The 18,677-nt window shown below is 43.6% G+C and overlaps 2 long non-coding RNA genes across 2 annotated transcripts; one reads left to right on the top strand and one right to left on the bottom strand.

Moving 5' to 3' along the window:
• Positions 1 to 9,410: 9,410 nt before the first annotated feature.
• On the bottom strand, positions 9,411 to 11,688 carry LOC142483920 (uncharacterized). The gene is made up of 2 exons (XR_012797500.1): positions 11,573 to 11,688; positions 9,411 to 10,770 (listed from the first exon to the last, which is right to left on the bottom strand). It is a non-coding gene; the product is annotated as an uncharacterized LOC142483920 (long non-coding RNA).
• LOC142483919 (uncharacterized) lies at positions 11,138 to 13,372 on the top strand. Its single transcript, XR_012797499.1, has 2 exons — positions 11,138 to 11,210; positions 12,013 to 13,372. It is a non-coding gene; the product is annotated as an uncharacterized LOC142483919 (long non-coding RNA).
• The last annotated feature ends 5,305 nt before the right edge of the window (positions 13,373 to 18,677 follow it).

The following is an 18,677-nucleotide window of genomic DNA, read 5'->3' as shown; positions in this document are numbered from 1 at the left end:
TGAATAGCACTGGATAATCCTGGACACAGGATACATAAAGCTTGGCCCCCTGCAGACGCACTTACTAGAATTCCCTCCTACTGTCTCTATACGTTCCCCTACCTACCAATTAGATTGTAAGCTCCTCGGAGCAGGGACTCCTCTTCCTTAATGTTACTCTTATGTCTGAAGCACTTATTCCCATGACCTGTTATTTATATTATTTGTTATTTATATGATTGCAACATGTATTACTACTGTGAAGCGCTATGTATATTTATGGCGCTATATAAATAAAGACATACAATACAATACAATACCCAGAGACAGACAGTGTATTTGAACTTTATTTTATTAAGACATTGTGTTTTACTATAATGTTGGTGACTTTCAGAACCAATGTCCAAACAGACTGCCAGGACTACCATATTGGTGCCAATAACTCTGTTGGACATCGGAGTTCAAAGCAGTCAGCGGATGCCAGAGGTGTGAAAGACAAATGGTCAGCGGGGTAAGGCTGAGTGCCCAAGTCCAGGGATCAATGGCAGTCGTCTGGGCTGGCATTTGCTCTGCCAGATTTGGAGGAGCCTGTCACTGCGGGTGGCATTGAGTAACAAGGGACGGAGGTGGAAAACTTGCGCATGTCCCTTGGTTCATTCCGGCTGTGTCCCTCATTTGATGGTAGTAACGGCCACTGAACAGAAAGTAATTACGAGTGAGAGTAAAATTTAGTAGTTTGCCGTCAAAGTCGTTGTGAGTCTTATAAAGTTCACTTCTTGATCTGAGAAAATGTGCTACAGCTTTTAGACCTCTTGTGTGAGGGATGCTGTTGTAAAACCACTCAACATCAATCCCTACCAAAAACAAAAAAAGTGTCCTGATCCAAACAAACGTCTTCTAATCTCAGAAGAACGTCTTTAGTATCTTTTATGTATGATGGGAGCGAACTCACAAGAGGTCAGAGGAATTTGTCAAGGTACATGCTGGCATTAGATGTAAGGTTATTTATCACCGACACAATGGGCCTTCCGGGAGGTGGTAGTGTGACCTAATGAATTTTGGGTAGGCAGTAAAATGTCGCTATCCTTTGGGATCTTAATTAGAATAAAATCCAGTTTTGTTTTTGATATAAATCTACTTTCTACATCTTTCACTTCACCATATACCATCTACCGCCTACTCCTCGATAGCTGGTTGGACAATGGGGATAATATTTTTGTAAAGTGGTTTGCCGCTGCCATTATTGCAGCTGCACATGCACACCTATATTATTGTGGGACTATCGCGCATGAAGTAAACTCACCACTTTTAGGGCTACTCCCCATTGTTACCATCTGTATAGATGGTTCGGTTTCACTAAGGGGATTTTATTCATCTGTTTATATATTATTCACTTTGTTTGTTGATACTACCTACAGATGTGTGAAAAAGAAAGTACACCCTCTTTGAATTGTATGGTTTTACATATCAGGACATAAAAACAATCATCTGTTCCTTAGCAGGTCTTAAAATTAGGTACAGTAAATACAACCTCAGATTAACAACAACACATGACATATTACACCGTGTCATGATTTATTTAACAAAAATAAAGCCAAAATGGAGAAGCTGTGTGTGAAAAACTAAGTACACCCTTACTGCTTCCATAGGAATTAAGTTGCAACGTAGCAGACATGTACTGCTAATCAAATGCCCTTGATTAATTGATCATCAGCAAGTATGACCACCTCTATAAAAGCCAAAGTTTTAGAATTTAGCTGGTCTGGAGATTTCAGGTGTGTGTTAACACAATGCCAAGGAGGAAAGACATCAGCAATGATCTTAGAGAAGCAATTGTTGCTGCCCATCAATCTGGGAAGGGTTATAAGACCATTTCCAAACAATTTAAAGTCCAGCATTCTACAGGGAGAAAGATTATTCAAAAGTTGAAAACATTCAAGACAGTTGCCAATCTTCCCAGGTGTGGGCATCCCAGCAAATTCACCCCAAGGTCAGACAATGCAATGCTCAGAGAAATTGCAAAATACCCAAGAGTTACATCTCAGACTCTACAGGCCTCAGTTAGCATGCTAATGTTAAGTTCATGACAATATAATTAGAAAAAGACTGAACAAGTATGGTTTGTTTGGAAGGGTTGCCAGGAGAAAGCCTCTTCTCTCTAAAAAGAACATGGCAACATGGCTTAGGTTTGCAAATTGCATCTGAACAAACCACGAGACTTCTGGAACAATGTCCTTTGGACAGACGAGACCAAAGTGGAGATGTGTGGTCATAATGCACAGTGCCACGTTTGGCGATAACCAAACACAGCATATCAGCACAAACACCTCATACCAACTGTCAAGCACCGTGGTGGAGGGGTGATGATTTGGGCTTGTTTTGCAGCCACAGGACCTGGGAACCTTGGAGTCATTAAGTTGACCATGAACTCCTCTGTATACCAAAGTATAATGGAGTCAAATGTGAGGCCATCTGTCCGACAGCTAAAGCTTGGCCGAAATTGGGTCATGCAACAGGACAATGATCCCAAGCACACCAACAAATCTACTACAGAATGGTTGAATAAGAAAAGAATCAAGGTGTTGCAATGGCCCAGTCAAAGTCCAGACCTCAACCCGATTGAAATGCTGTGGCTGGACCTAAAGAGAGCTGTGCATAAACAAATGCCCACAAACCTCAATGAACTGAAGCAACGTTTTCATGATAGTCATACAGAAAACGATTACTTCAAGTTATTGCTGCTAAAGGTGGTTCTACAAGCTTTTGAATTATAAGGTATACACATGGCTTCTCCATTTTGGCTTTATTTTTGTTAAATAAATCATGACACGGTGTAATATGTAATGTGTTGGACAGGAACTGATGATTGTTATTATGTCTTGATATGTAAAACCATAGAATTCAAAGAGGGTGTACTTTCATTTTCACACAACTGTATATGTTAATAAAATTGTATTTTTTTAATCACTATTAGTGGGGTCTCCCGGAGGAATCCATAGCTCTTATTGTATTGATATTTTTCTGAGTATGGTAGTTAGAGCTATCAGTGCCTAATATATTTCTTCACAGGCAGAGTGCAATGTAAGAGGGACTCTTTTTTGTGACCCTTGAGGGATTCACAAAGTATTTTGTTCATATGTGGCTTCATTCCCTCATGCACCACCTTACATACAACATAGATATTTACATATCAGAACATTGGGTTGAGCAGCAGACTCTTTCTGTTTTGTTTGTCCTGGTAAAATTGCCTGATCTCCTGGACAGTAATTTCTCTCCAGAATGACTTGGAGAAACTCGAAACTTGGTCAGGTAAATGGCAGATGAGGTTTAATACAGATAAATGTAAGGTTTATTTATTTATAAAATATTTTACCAGGAAGTAATACATTGAGAGTTACCTCTGGTTTTCAAGTATGTCCTGGGCACAGAATTAAGACAAATAATACATGGTTACAAATACAGTTACATAAATGAACAGGGTATACATTATATACTAGACATTGCATGCACATGTAGCCAGGTCCCCTTTTGTCCCGCGACACACCCTCCTCTTACCTCCGCTGCCGGGGGTCACTCGGAGGTCCGGCGGCTCCCGAGCAGGGCGCCGCCATGTTGTGCAACTTTGCGCATGCGCAGTGAGTCCCCGCATGCGGTGGCCAGCCAGGGACATTGGGAACGCACAGTGATAGCGCGCGAATCCTAGCCTACCAGGGACCGGCTCATGGAAGGGACTACAAGTCCCATGAGTCTCAGGAGCGCCCCACGTGACGCCAGGGAGCCAATAGGGCTAGAATATCTCCCTGCACAGAGGGATTGATACATTTAGCGGGCTTTGAGCACGTCAGGCAGTTGGTGACCGGAGCAGCTAGGGGAAGGAGGTAGGGTGCAGGAGTCAGTGACTTCCTGCACTAGGCCAGCAGCCCCTTAGGCCCCAGATAGCCCTGAGCCACCAGTAGTGTTGTGTTGTTTAGGGACAGGCCCCAGGTTAGGGACCCTGCCCCTTATTATCCAAAGTCAGTTAGGGACACAGCGGACGCTGCGCGCCCATCCAGAGGTCTGGGCTCAGACCTTCGCTGTCGCTGCAGCAGCCATCCATGTGGGATCGCCCCGGATGGTTGGTCAGCGGTCATCGGATCCTTTGTGAAGTTCCTTGGCAGGCCCGGGCACTGGAGTGCTCGGCAGGTAACCATCACCAAGTGCACCAACTATACTTTATTATGCTTACACGGGACTAGTGGCTGCGCAGTCACACATATCTATCTCACGTGAAGGGACATATTGTGTGGGGTTACTGGACACGGGGTGGGATCACCCAGTAAAAGGGGGTAGCATCCTGCGAGACGCAGTAGTTAGTGTCTCCTCTAGAGAGGGACACCTGTTGATATATATATGAATAAGTACGGTTGCTACAGTAAAATTATTGGTTGTTTTACATGCTGTGTGTGTGATATATATATATATATATTGTCCTGCGACGAACCACTCCCCCCTCCAGGGGGGGGGGCATTGCAGGTGGAGGCGCTGCACCGAGTACGAGGTTACTCCTATTATTTATACGTGCCCCAGGCTCCCCGTGGCGGAGGTTAAGGCCTCCTGTGAGACTAACAGGTAAAGCACCACACCTGGTAACATTAAGTTCTCCGCACACACATACTATATGCTATTGGGGGGGGGGAATACCCATGACACACAGTTAAAGAAAATATATATTATGGGAGAATGAAACAGTTACAGACCAGATTAAAATGTGAGACAGCTTTAGATTTGAAAGAACTTAAACTGGTAGTGGATGTGAGAGTCTCTGGTAGGTTGTTCCAGTTTTGGGGTGCACGGTAAGAGGAGGAATGGCCGGTTACTTTGTTGAGCCTTGGGACCATGGCTAGTCTTTTGGAGTCTGATCTCAGGTGATAAGTGCTGCATGTGGTAGGGGTGAGGAGCTTGTTCAGATAGCTGGGTAGCTTGCCCATAAAGAATTTAAAGGCAAGACAGGAAAGATGAACTTTGCGCCTAGACTCTAGTGATGACCAATCTAGTTCTTTGAGCATTTCACAGTGATGTGTGTTGTAGTTGCATTGGAGAACAAAACGACAAATTGAATTGTAGAGGGTGTCAAGTTTGCTAAGGTGGGTTTGAGGTGCCGTGCCATATACTATGTCCCAATAGTCAATAATTGGCATTAGCATCTGCTGTGCGATACGCTTTCTGACCAGGAGACTTAGGGAGGATTTGTTCCTGTAAAGTACCCCTAGTTTGGCATAGGTCTTGGTTGTCAGGGTATCAATGTGCAATCCGAATGTTAAGTGGGAGTCAAACCATAAGCCCAATGTAGACGGACGTTCACAGAGGTACACAATTGGAGTCGTTATAATGTGAAATTATAATAGGCTTTATTGTGCCTTTTCCTTTTCATCAGGAAATTATCAAAACACAGGGGGAACAAAGCTTCCATTCACCTGGGAGTATTTCTAGTGAAATCCTTGCAATTAGTTCACATCTCCATTAGTTAAGCATTTTTCCCCTTCTAAACACATAGCATGAAAATAAGCAGATATAAGTAGTCTCTTAATAATGAAAGTCTTATCTGTTTATCAGCTGTAGAGTAAGCTTCTCTGCTCTCCTGGAACCGCACTCGTGCATGCACAGAAAAATATCAGCATCCAGGTTTAGAAGTCTTATTGGGTGTCTTGCAATCAGCTCTGCTGTGTGGCTGGCAGAACTCAAGACATTGTGGTGTCTCCAAAGGTCAGCTCTCAGTCAGAGCTAAAGAGAGTCACTTCCTGTCTCAAAGGCAGGCTTTTTGTAAACAATCTAATCAGGCAGGTGATGTTTAGTAATTAACTACCACACTGCTAGATTAAAGGAACATTACTGAACAGGGATAAGTCCCCTGTTACACCCAGGTATTTAAAACTAGTGACAGGGGTTAAGGTGGTGTTAGCGTTGGTTCTAATCTGGAGCTCAGTCGCTGGAAGCTTTAAAAATTTAGTCTTGGTCCAAATACCATTGCTACAGTCTTTTCAGTGTTTAAAAACAGTTTGTTTCGGGAAATCCAGTTTTCGAGTCATCTGCATACATGTGTATTGAGGCTTCCTCACAAGCTGTGGGAAGATCATTAATGAACACTGAGAAGAGTAGGGGCCCCAGAACAGAGCCTTGCGGGACACCAGAGGTGATATCCAGGGGGTTGGAGTTAGAGCCTGAGATGGACACATGTTGGGATCTTCCTGATAGGTAGGACTGAAACCAGTTTAAAGCATGTTTCCCTATTCCAGAGCTCTGGAGTTTGTTAAGCGGGATAGCATGATCAACTGTATCAAAAGCCTTTGCAAAATCTAGGAATACTGCACCAGTGAGTTGTCCCCGTTCCATTCCATAATGTTTGCATTTGGGAAGCAAGAACAAACAGGCGTCTTAAAAATTAAATGGGGATACATTGGGGGAAGCCAGGGGCCAGGTATGTAAAAGTTAAAGTGACTCCTGCTTTTCCACTTTTCATATTTCCTTTGTCCCAGACTGATAATACTTTATGTGTATAAGTTTTAGGTGGGATATTTGGGTAGAACTGCAATCCTTTTGTTTGCAGGAGTTCGGGGGCCAAAGTTACTGGTAGTACCCTAATTCTCCCCGGTGAGCAGGCATGATTTGGGGGTACTGTACATGGGTTGAATTACACCAGGGTTACCCCATGTCCCCCAGACTCCTGGTTTTTGAGCCTAGATATCTGTGGCGAGGAAAGGGTTAACCAGGCTTATAATAAAGGTCAAACCCACTTGGTTACCCCTGACCTGTGTTTTGGGATCCTAGAGTGTCAGCTCTTGTGCCCGGTCATTGTGTATGCATTACTGTGACTGTGTGAAAAATACTCCAACCTACACAGGGTATAATGGGTTAATGTTTATCCCCACACTCCAGTCAGGTATAAGACTGAGCCGGGTTGTTTTATTAAAATAAAAGGTAAATGGGTATGAAGGTGTTAAAATATAACTGCAGGTATAGCAGGGATTCCTCAGAATAGCAGAGGTACCCAGGTACCCTGAATCTAGTTAGGGGTTCAGGGGGGAAATCATATCATGTTTTAAATGTATGAATTATGATAACAATGTTTTTGACTAAGGGGTAGCAAATAGTTTATCAGCAGGAAAAGCTACACTGGCGACACGTTTAATTCTTAGTTGGCTAGTTCCGCAAGCCGGGAGATTTCCCGGCTTGCTAGCCAAATCCCCTCGGCGTGCTGCATGTCACGGATGCGCGGTCACGCTTCATCGGGTGCCTGCGCCCCATGCACGCGTGCCCAGGGCTTCCTGAGGGAGCCCTGGTGTCCCGCGATGTGGGGGACGGCGGTGGGGGGATCCGGGGGACACGCCGGACCCGGAGAGGGGAGGGGGAAGCCCCGATCGGAGGACCGCTCCTCCGAGGCTTCGGCGCGCGCACGGGACACCCCGGCACACGCCCGGTTACTGTCGTGGCCGAGACCAGGTAAAGGTAAGAATAAACTCGGCCGCGACAGTAAATAAGCACCCAATATTCGCAGCCTCAAAAAGTCAGTTCAAATGCAAGGGACTAGAAGTGTGAACAATTTGTTAGCCCTTCTGTGCTAATTGAGGCCTGTATACTCAGATCAAAGAAGCCATGTGGTCAAGGCCAGACTTGGTGGGGGAGGGGGTTTCGAATAGTGAGTGAGCAAAATGGGGGTTCGTGCACATGCTCTCATTATTCTGAATGCAGGGATGCCAGGAGTTATGAAACTGGCAAACTGTGTGAGTGAATGAACAGAGGAACATAGGGCACAACGGATTTAGCATATCAAAACTCATTTACCACTTACCATTGTCACTTGAAAAAGACCATCATGGTCGAAACATCGTGTTGGCTCAATAAATGAGTTTTGATATGCTAAATCCATTGTGTCCTATGTTCCTCTGTTCATATATCCAGGATTGATTGCAGGCTTTCGTTCTAACACTGGAGCACCGGTAATTGTATCAATTTTTTCAATTTTGAGGTGTGCAGCATTTCTCTCTATTATCTAAACTGTGAGTGGCCAGGGATTAAATTCCCATGCAGTTATTCGCTGCAGACTGACAGGATGGACTTTGGGAGTTTTTAAAAGGTCATGCAGTCTGTCAGAAAGTTAGTTCCATCTAAGAGATCCATCTAAGTTTTTCATGAGTTCCATCAGTTCCATCTTGTGCGATTCACTTGAGATTCAGTCCCATTTGAGAATTTCCAGCTCTGAGTAAATTGCCAAAATTTCTCAGCGGCTAAGTGACCAGAATCAAACAGCAAGAGGCCACAGGAAGGAAAAGTGGCCGGAATTATTTTGCTGTCTGTTTGCAACTAGAAAAGATTTGTTTTGTTATCCCAGTTTCCAAAGTAAGTGTGTATTTTTCCTGTAATTGGTGTAACATATTTGTGTACGTTCATTATGTGAATACATGCAATTTATTTTTATCTCTCTGCTTTTCTCAATCAATGATCCCGGTAATTAAAAGTCTTAAGATTGGTCTACCGTGACAGCCTAATTCTCCCCAGCGAGCAGGCATTATTTGGGGGTACATGGGTTGAATAACACCGAGACTAGCCCATGTCCCCCAGACTCTTGGTTTTTGAGCCTAGATATCCCAGTTCTATTTCCATTACAGGTATGAGTTTCTCCAAGGTCCCCCATGTATTAAAATATGTTTTATAATGATTTATGGAGGTTGTTTGAACTGGGGCGCTCCCTAGGATTTGTGGCGGAGAAAATGCTGCAACGCCTAAGCTATTCAAATAAATTGGAATATAGATATGTGATTGTGTACGAAGTGTAAAAGAGTATATAAAAATATATACTGGCCCTTTTTGATGATTTCCTGGTTGCTGCTTGACTTCGGAGAAGGGAATCCCGTCTCCTTCTTAGCGTGGCAGTTGTAGTGTGAAGACAGTCAGCGCAAACCTCATGGGCCTCCCGATGTCGATGGAACCGAATGAAATAAAAGGATATGGATAAAAAGAATTAAAATCTCAATGTATTAGATATACATGTGGGGGATGGGGGAAGAGGGGGGGGGGGTGGGGGGTGGAAGGGGGAGGGGGGTAAGGGCAGGGGGTGGAAGCAAGGAGGAGGATAATGCTGGAGGGGTTGATAATTGGTTTTCCACTTTAACTAATCAAAGAATACATAAAATTATGGATTCAGTGACTCACACGGGCTTGTGTGGTGTCTCTCCCTCAACGCTGACTGTAGTGGATTTCTTACAGACTCATATGCTGGAGTCTCAATATACATAAAACTCACACGGCCTGATGTGAGTCCTTGTCCTCAGAGGGTGATGTCCTGTATGGATGGTGTCTGGGTTGTCTCAGCAGAATTATCCCCCGATGGGTGTAGTGTGTGAGTGTCTCCTCTCCCCGTTTCCCAGATGACCAAAAGGAGTGTATGCCAACAAGGGTTAACAACAATGAAAAAGGTCTTTAATGGGTATACAGTGGAGACATAAGCATATGACATGCAAACATGTGGTTAACCATAAAATGTATAGCACAATCTATGACACAATAAAATAAGACACAATGAAATAAAATGAAATAGAGCAAACACAAGGACTACACTCACACTTGATGTCAGATAAAATGGCCCAGCCTCAGCCGCTAGGTACACTCCTGCACGGTCTCCTCCTCCGTTCTTGTTCCCACTGGCGCGTCCGGCAGCTGAACCGGAAGAGGGGATCTGTACCGGATGTCCTGTAGTGTGCTGGGTCCCTCTCTCAATGAGCTCCGGCAGGGAACAACATGTTTCGCAATAAGCTTCGTCAGGTTCCTGCCGGATGCTCATTGTGTGCTGTAGATATAGGTATCCCCCTTTAGTTAATTGGTTGATCACCTGTTTCTGATTAAAATTGGAGTAAAAATGACTATTTTATATCTTTATAAGTGTTGCCGTTATTAGCCCTTAGTGTTTATGGTAACCGGATGGTGAATTTCCACTTTGTAGGAAGAAATTGCATAATATAAATTACACAGTAGAAATTGCACAGCACTAATTAAAAATGGGTGTTCAAACAGACTGCGTTTTTCTTTCAATTGCGCGACTATCTGGTGGGAACAGTATTTTCAAAATAATCACGATGTTAGGAACCATTAGAATCCTCCGTGAGTCCCTTCTTTTAAAATCTTGTCATTCGTGATACAATGGTGCCACCATGTGGCCAAACGTGAAAATTACATCTACCTTGACATTGCAAAATCATATTTCTTACTGTGGGCAGTATGCCCTACATTTGTACAAAACACATTTAGAATGGTTACAATGAGTGGTATATTAGAAAGGTATCTTAAAAATAGGAAAAAAGGGGTTTAGCAGGCACATTTGAAATGATTCAGGGAACATCTAAAAACCCTTCCTTCCTTGGAAGAGCAAGAAATAGTATACATACACAGTTAAAACCTAATGTGGCTCAATCCTTAGGATGGAGAACCCTGGAGTGCTCGTTCGGCTAGCTAGACATCATTTAATGGATCGCATAGCTCTTAGGAAATAGTATCAAAAACCAAATATTGGAGTGCTCATTCAGATAGCTTGAGTAACTCCGTGTTTCACTTCACCCTTAGATGAATTACATTGACATTGTCCTTTCTAATAGTAAGTCTGTGAAGCTTAAAAGATGTTCAAGGTTGTTCGTTATTAGTTTCTAACTTCAAATCTGCTTGCAGTTTCATACAGAGTGAGTTCATTAGTTGTCCCGATGATGTGCATCACTTTTGGTCCTCAAGGGCAGGTTCAAGGTGAATTCATATACGATACGCACTCCCCTATAGGAAATGGGATGGGAGAGGAATCAGTGTGTGTTTGGACATGCTTCTGGAATGATTTTTAGTTTAAAAATGACGTTTAAAAATGACTTTTAAAAAGGGGGAAATGGAAACAGATCATTGTGTGTTCAAAGAAAGGCTGCAATGTCTATATCTACGTTAAGGCCTGCGGGTGCCAGGCTTTTCAGTTTATATATCCAAAAAGTTTCTTTTCACGATAGAGATGTCAGTCTGTCCCCTCCCCTCCAATGAGGGGGGACTACTTCGATGCCCCTGAATTCAAGGCCTGATGGGTCTCCTTGGTGATGCAGTGCAAAATGCTTTGAGACGCTATGTGTCATTAATTTGCGTCTAATGTTCCCTAGGTGTTCCAGAATGCGTACCCGTAGTGGTCTACTGGTACGTCCTACATACTGGAGTCCACAGGGGCAATTTAAAAGGTACACTACGAATTCTGATTTACAGTTGATAAAACTGGTGATTTTAAACTGTTCTCCTGTTATTTTAGAGATGAACTGAATTTTTTCTTTGGTTCCCTGTTTGCATGCTTTGCAAGAATTACATCTATGGAAACCTTTTACTTTTTGTAGCCAGTTGGGATAAGGGAATCACATTCAAACAAGCAGACAAGGGGGGAGGGGTAGTCATTATGGACACTGTTTATTATAAAGGAGAAGCAGAGAGGATACTGTCTGACGACGTCACCTATGCACGTCTAAAGACGAATCCGCATAAAGAATTCTGTACAGAATTCCTCACTCTGCTAGATAAAGGCAGGACGACAGGAGTCCTAAATGAGGACCTTTTAAATTGCCCCTGTGGACTCCAGTATGTAGGACGTACCAGTAGACCACTACGGGTACGCATTCTGGAACACCTAGGGAACATTAGACGCAAATTAATGACACATAGCGTCTCAAAGCATTTTGCACTGCATCACCAAGGAGACCCATCAGGCCTTGAATTCAGGGGCATCGAAGTAGTCCCCCCTCATTGGAGGGGAGGGGACAGACTGACACCTCTATCGTGAAAAGAAACTTTTTGGATATATAAACTGAAAAGCCTGGCACCCGCAGGCCTTAACGTAGATATAGACATTGCAGCCTTTCTTTGAACACACATTGATCTGTTTCCATTTCCCCCTTTTTAAAAGTCATTTTTAAACGTCATTTTTAAACTAAAAATCATTCCAGAAGCATGTCCAAACACACACTGATTCCTCTCCCATCCCATTTCCTATAGGGGAGTGCGTATCGTATATGAATTCACCTTGAACCTGCCCTTGAGGACCAAAAGTGATGCACATCATCGGGACAACTAATGAACTCACTCTGTATGAAACTGCAAGCAGATTTGAAGTTAGAAACTAATAACGAACAACCTTGAACATCTTTTAAGCTTCACAGACTTACTATTAGAAAGGACAATGTCAATGTAATTCATCTAAGGGTGAAGTGAAACACGGAGTTACTCAAGCTATCTGAATGAGCACTCCAATATTTGGTTTTTGATACTATTTCCTAAGAGCTATGCGATCCATTAAATGATGTCTAGCTAGCCGAACGAGCACTCCAGGGTTCTCCATCCTAAGGATTGAGCCACATTAGGTTTTAACTGTGTATGTATACTATTTCTTGCTCTTCCAAGGAAGGAAGGGTTTTTAGATGTTCCCTGAATCATTTCAAATGTGCCTGCTAAACCCCTTTTTTCCTATTTTTAAGATACCTTTCTAATATACCACTCATTGTAACCATTCTAAATGTGTTTTGTACAAATGTAGGGCATACTGCCCACAGTAAGAAATATGATTTTGCAATGTCAAGGTAGATGTAATTTTCACGTTTGGCCACATGGTGGCACCATTGTATCACGAATGACAAGATTTTAAAAGAAGGGACTCACGGAGGATTCTAATGGTTCCTAACATCGTGATTATTTTGAAAATACTGTTCCCACCAGATAGTCGCGTAATTGAAAGAAAAACGCAGTCTGTTTGAACACCCATTTTTAATTAGTGCTGTGCAATTTCTACTGTGTAATTTATATTATGCAATTTCTTCCTACAAAGTGGAAATTCACCATCCGGTTACCATAAACACTAAGGGCTAATAACGGCAACACTTATAAAGATATAAAATAGTCATTTTTACTCCAATTTTAATCAGAAACAGGTGATCAACCAATTAACTAAAGGGGGATACCTATATCTACAGCACACAATGAGCATCCGGCAGGAACCTGACGAAGCTTATTGCGAAACATGTTGTTCCCTGCCGGAGCTCATTGAGAGAGGGACCCAGCACACTACAGGACATCCGGTACAGATCCCCTCTTCCGGTTCAGCTGCCGGACGCGCCAGTGGGAACAAGAACGGAGGAGGAGACCGTGCAGGAGTGTACCTAGCGGCTGAGGCTGGGCCATTTTATCTGACATCAAGTGTGAGTGTAGTCCTTGTGTTTGCTCTATTTCATTTTATTTCATTGTGTCTTATTTTATTGTGTCATAGATTGTGCTATACATTTTATGGTTAACCACATGTTTGCATGTCATATGCTTATGTCTCCACTGTATACCCATTAAAGACCTTTTTCATTGTTGTTAACCCTTGTTGGCATACACTCCTTTTGGTCATCTGGGAAACGGGGAGAGGAGACACTCACACACTACACCCATCGGGGGATAATTCTGCTGAGACAACCCAGACACCATCCATACAGGACATCACCCTCTGAGGACAAGGACTCACATCAGGCCGTGTGAGTTTTATGTATATTGAGACTCCAGCATATGAGTCTGTAAGAAATCCACTACAGTCAGCGTTGAGGGAGAGACACCACACAAGCCCGTGTGAGTCACTGAATCCATAATTTTATGTATTCTTTGATTAGTTAAAGTGGAAAACCAATTATCAACCCCTCCAGCATTATCCTCCTCCTTGCTTCCACCCCCTGCCCTTACCCCCCTCCCCCTTCCACCCCCCACCCCCCCCCCTCTTCCCCCATCCCCCACATGTATATCTAATACACTGAGATTTTAATTCTTTTTATCCATATCCTTTTATTTCATTCGGTTCCATCGACATCGGGAGGCCCATGAGGTTTGCGCTGACTATCTTATAATGATTTATACATGTGTTATAAGTCTCTATGCATTCAGCCTGTGCAGCTATTTAGGCACCAGCATGTCTGCATAGAGTCCATAGTTCAAAGAGGAGAGGGTATCCATAGGTGAGTAACCATATGGTGGACAAGGAAGGGCAATTGTCCAGGTCCGGTGAAAAAAGTGCACCCAGTGGGGTAACCTTTTGAGTCTCCTAGATTTGGTGGAGCCTGCCCAGCGGGTGTCAATGAGATAGCCAGGGAAGATACAGCTCATAGGCACTTTTCCCATTGGCTAATTCATATTTCCCTCTCACCCGGATTTTCAAGCTGGCTTGGCATGTCTCCTCCTCTGATGTCAGCCAAGAGATGAGCCCATGTTTCTATTGGCAAATGGGATAGGGTTCACATGTTCTGGTTGGTCGCTCCTCCTATCTCCATGCTAAGGATAGTGTAGCGGCATGTATGTAAGGAGATGGTCGAAGCAGAGAACCAGACCATCCAGTGACTTGTGTCCCTGAGCTAGGGCGGGCTTTTCAAAGTTGCGCGGTTGCAAATAGCAGAGCAACCACTTCGTTTTGAAGCTAAAAAAGTCTGCCCTGCAGAGACTAAGGGCTCTATGCAGTAAGCGCCGAAAAAGTGCAATCGCCAAGGGTTGCCGATAGGCCTTATTTTGGCGATTTGCCCTCGCAGTATTCAGTAAGGGCCGAATCCATGCCGATCCCTGCCAAATCACTGCGAAAGCAAAACTGCCGATGAGCCTGTGCCGAAACAGCCTGGCTCCCGATAACCTGCCGATAGGCCGTTTCTGCCGATAAGTGTTTGCATCAGAGAGAGACCAGCCGCTCTCTCAGTGCAAACATCGGCAAAATATAAAGTATTTATAAACAACTTTTATTCATAGTGTACATGTGCATGTGGCTAACAGAACGGTATCATCTATTTATCTATTTTTTGATTATTGAAGCTCGGCTAACACGGTACTGATACCTCTACATATATATATATATATATATATATATATATATATATATATATATATATATATATATATATATATATATATATATATATATATATATATAAAAATAGGGGGGGGGAAAGCGCCAAATCCTTGTGCATTACTGTGCAAAATCGATATATTTAATTCCCAAAAATCTCAATAAAAATGAACTCACAAACATAGAACAAATATAAGCATGTTATGAGATATACTCATGCTCCTAGGACCAGGAAACACTGCTTCACTGCTGTATTGACTCCGTGACACCACTGGATCAGAATGCTGCCTTCGTTGTTCAATAGCACACGTGGGTACACAGAATCTTACTGAGAATAATGTCCCTGTAACTGATACTGAGGAGGAGGTTTTGTGTGTCCGTCGGGGCACTTAGAAAAACCTATGTGTGTTACACAAACAGAGAGCCGCACCAGCCGCACCAGCTATTCGCCTTGAGAAAGCGTCTCTCGCGAAACGCGCGCGTCGGCTCTGTCTTCAGACGTGCACGCGCAGAGTCTGATTGCCACCGCACCTGACTTCCTCGCAGTGCAAGCTGGTGCGGCTCTCTGTTTGTATATATATGTACAATAGAGGACTGCGCTAATGTATGAATTGCCAGAAATAGATGGTACCTAAATATTAAATGAATATAAATTGTAAAATATATAGTTAATACAATATAACCTTAAAAAAATGAATATATACCAAAAATGCATGTGATTCAATGTCTAATAAGTAAACAGCTAAAAAATGCAAATAAACATAAAAATAATTTTGTAGTGCTGTGAACCTTCCTTTTTCTGCTCAATGCAGATAGTCCTATGGAGTCCAAACAATTGTGTCCAATGATTGGGGAGTAAATGTTGCACTAGCAGGAAAAACAGGCAGCTTCTTTAAAAGGGTACAACGACCTTCCTCTCCACCTGCATAGAAAAATAGGAAAAAAAAGCGCCAAATCCTAGTGCATTACTGTGCAAAATCGATATATTTAATTCCCAAAAATCTCAATAAAAATGAACTCACAAACATAGAACAAATATAAGCATGTTATGAGATAAACTCATGCTCCTAGGACCAGGAAACACTGCTTCACTGCTGTATTGACTCTGTGACACCACTGGATCAGAATGCTGCCTTCGTTGTTCAATAGCACACGTATATATATATATAGTTGCATGATGAAGCCACTGTACAAATGAATGGGTGAAGGGTGGGTATCAGGCCAGTGTGGCGTAACCCCTTAATTACCTTTGCGGTTATTATCCGATAAGGTGTTTAAGGGGTTAATTGATATCTGAATGTAATTGCAATATATTAGCTTTGTATTGGCTATGTATTTTGTGGGCAATGAAAGACCAGGATGTTGCAGGCGATGGGGGCTTCTTATTGATGAGGTCAGTAGTACTTTGTTTATTTTAATATGCTAGTTAATGTGTTTAATAATGGGCAAATAATCTATTATCCCTATCTGGATAATAGTTATTTTGCACATTATTGTACTGTAGGTGTTGGGGGGGGTGTATGTATTGAATGTATAGGCCAGGTTTATTTTTTTTACATTCAGGGTTTGTTCCGTGGTTCTACGTGAGACCTCTCGGGTATCTCACGGGTATCAGGCTGGTGGTTCCTTGGGTGACACCTGCGGGGATGAAGCGGTGGCCTCAAATCTGTGGGGGCACCGCAGACCCGTAGTCTGCGGGGATGAAGCGGTGGTCCCACATCTGTGGGGGCACCGCGGACCCATAGGTGCGGGGGTGAAGCGGTGGTCCCACATTCGTGGGGGCACTGCGGACCTGTAGTGAGCACTCGTGAGTTCCCCAGACCCCCATGGGAACCACCCGAGACCCCGCAGACACCCGTGGGTCTGACCCGGGGCTCCCAGACATCCGCGGGCCTACCATGGGGACCCAATTGTGGCCCACGGTGACCCAAGGAGACCACCTGGGGGCCATGGCGCTTGGCAGGACCCACCAACAGGCCTCCAGAACCTGTTTGAAATGAGCTGCTGGTACCCTGTAGGTCTGTCAGGTGCCCCGCCAGCCCGCCGGGGACCCGCGTGGGGCTGGGGTATGAACCCTGTATGTAAAAGGATAAATCATGTATTTATGGGGGGGCACAGGGGGTGGGTAATGTATTTAATAAATAGATTGATGCTTATTGTGGTGCTGTTTATTGTTTTTATTGTGGGTACTTTATTTTCCCCAACGGTATGTGGGTAGGCTTCCCTTGTGAGTAGTGGGTGAGGGTGGTTAGGCCTCACGGGGTGGGGGGTTAGTGTGGGAGGGTATGTAGGCGTCCCGAGTGGTGGGTGAGGGTGGGTTAACCCCTTAATGACTGTAGCGGTTAATAACCGCTTTGGTGATTAAGGGGTTAGGGGACATTACATTGGATGTTTTCATTCTTGTGTCTGTTTTGTAGCAGCGGAGGGGGCATGGGCAGGATGAAGAGGAGGATGGCCTCTTCATCGTGGCAGCCGGACATGGGTGAGTTCTATATGTATTTAATGTATTGATTGGAGTTTATGTATTTAAAACGGGCACATTCACTATTATCCATTTGTGGATAATAGTAATTGTGGCCATTACTATACTGTATGTGTTAAGAGGGGGGTTGGGGTATTTCTTTATAAGAATGTATGTTTCGACATTAATTTTTTTTGGGGGGGCACATAATTGGTACTGCAGGCCTGCGGGTAACACCCGAGGGCCACCGCCGGCCTATAGTATTATTGATGTGCATATATGTGTATGTTAGGGGTTATAGGGGTTGTTGGGGTTATATATATATATATATTTATATATATATATATATATATATATATATATATATATATATAAATATATATATATATATATATATATATATATATATATATATATATTTATATTCATTTATTTATTTAGATATATTTATTTATTTATTTAGTGTGGGGCTGCTGTGTGTGATTATTTTTTATTGTGGGTAGCGGGTGTGGGTGAAGGGGGTATTAGCCCCAACGGTGGTTGTTTAGGGCTTGCGGGTGGGTAGCGGGAGGCCCTAACCCCTTCATGACCGTAGCGGTATTAACTGCTACGGTCGTGAAGGGGTTAAGTGCACCCGCAACCCCCCCGCAAGCCCTAAACAAACAACAAGGGCCAATTACCCCCTTCACCCACCCCTGCTACCCACAATAAACCTGGCATGGTGGGTTAACCCCTTCATTGCCTTAGCGGTTAGCCGCTAAGGTAATGAAGTGGGCTTTACATGCATTTTTCCTGCCTCGGATGCATGCCGGGGGCCTCCGGTGCTGGTATTAATGGGTATCAGCTCTGGAAACCCCCGTCATCAATCCCAGGCATGAAAAAGGCCTGATTTTTTCTAAGTGTCGACCTTGCCGATGCTTCTCCTCCACCAACTTGCCAACTTTAGTTGGCGGGATGGATTGCCGAAAAACTCTCCATTCTGGTGTGCCGATCATCAGCGAAAAGCTGATCGGGGCTACTTGAATTCAGCCGAGTTCAAAAAGTGCCGATAAGTGGCTTATCTGCACCCGGCTGCCGATAAGTTTTTATCGGCAACAAAAATTGCCGATAATTCCCACTTATCGGCGCTTACTGAATCGGGAGGGCAAATTTGCCGAAAAAATGGCGATAAACAGCTTATCGGTGCTTACTGCATGAGGCCCTAAGTGCAGCGTCAGGACCAAGTTCTGAAAATCGAACGTAGCGGTCGGGTCTGGGATTTCAAGCCAAAAAGATTACAAGAAGAGCCGGGGATATATCCCGGTCATCGTAAGCCCACTGAAGCAGGCGCCCTGCAAAACATAGATT

The sequence above is a fragment of the Ascaphus truei genome, unplaced genomic scaffold (assembly GCF_040206685.1).
Source record: "Ascaphus truei isolate aAscTru1 unplaced genomic scaffold, aAscTru1.hap1 HAP1_SCAFFOLD_393, whole genome shotgun sequence".
NCBI lineage: Eukaryota > Metazoa > Chordata > Amphibia > Anura > Ascaphidae > Ascaphus > Ascaphus truei.
The sequence above is the reverse complement of the archived record's forward strand: the minus strand, read 5'-3'. Positions and strand labels throughout refer to the sequence as shown.